Here is a 552-nt window from a genome sequence, read left to right on the forward strand (position 1 = left end):
AATATGTCGAAACGTACGTTAACTTCATCAAATACTTGAACAAGTATTTAAATTTGAGTATAAATTTGATACGTTCAATTCTTAACTATTAGATCAAGACAATCAACGATGATCTAATTTGAGACATCGAGTCTGACCCATCACTCGATAGTTTGCCGATATAGATTTTTTTTTTTTTAGATAATTAGGAAAAAGTAATGTTTGTCAATGATGAGAATGTGATAGGTGTTGAAGAATGAAAAGGATAAGATGAGAAGAAGGGAAATGTGAAGAGTAGAGACGGAGATTGGTTCATGAGATTTCAGGGTCTTTTTCCGCCACAACTTTGATTCAGAAGCGTGGAAAATATTTGATCTCACACTTTCAGATGTGGACGTCACGATAAAAAAAAATTGTATATTGACTACAATTTTAATAATTATGAATAAAAATTATTTTTAATAATTTTTATTGATTATAACTAAATAAAATTGATACAAAAATATAAATTTTTCATAAAAAAAAAGTTATTTGTTATGACTAAGAGTCATGATAAAAATACTTGTCATGACT

The sequence above is a fragment of the Sesamum indicum genome, linkage group LG3 (assembly GCF_000512975.1).
Source record: "Sesamum indicum cultivar Zhongzhi No. 13 linkage group LG3, S_indicum_v1.0, whole genome shotgun sequence".
NCBI classification, from domain to species: domain Eukaryota; kingdom Viridiplantae; phylum Streptophyta; class Magnoliopsida; order Lamiales; family Pedaliaceae; genus Sesamum; species Sesamum indicum.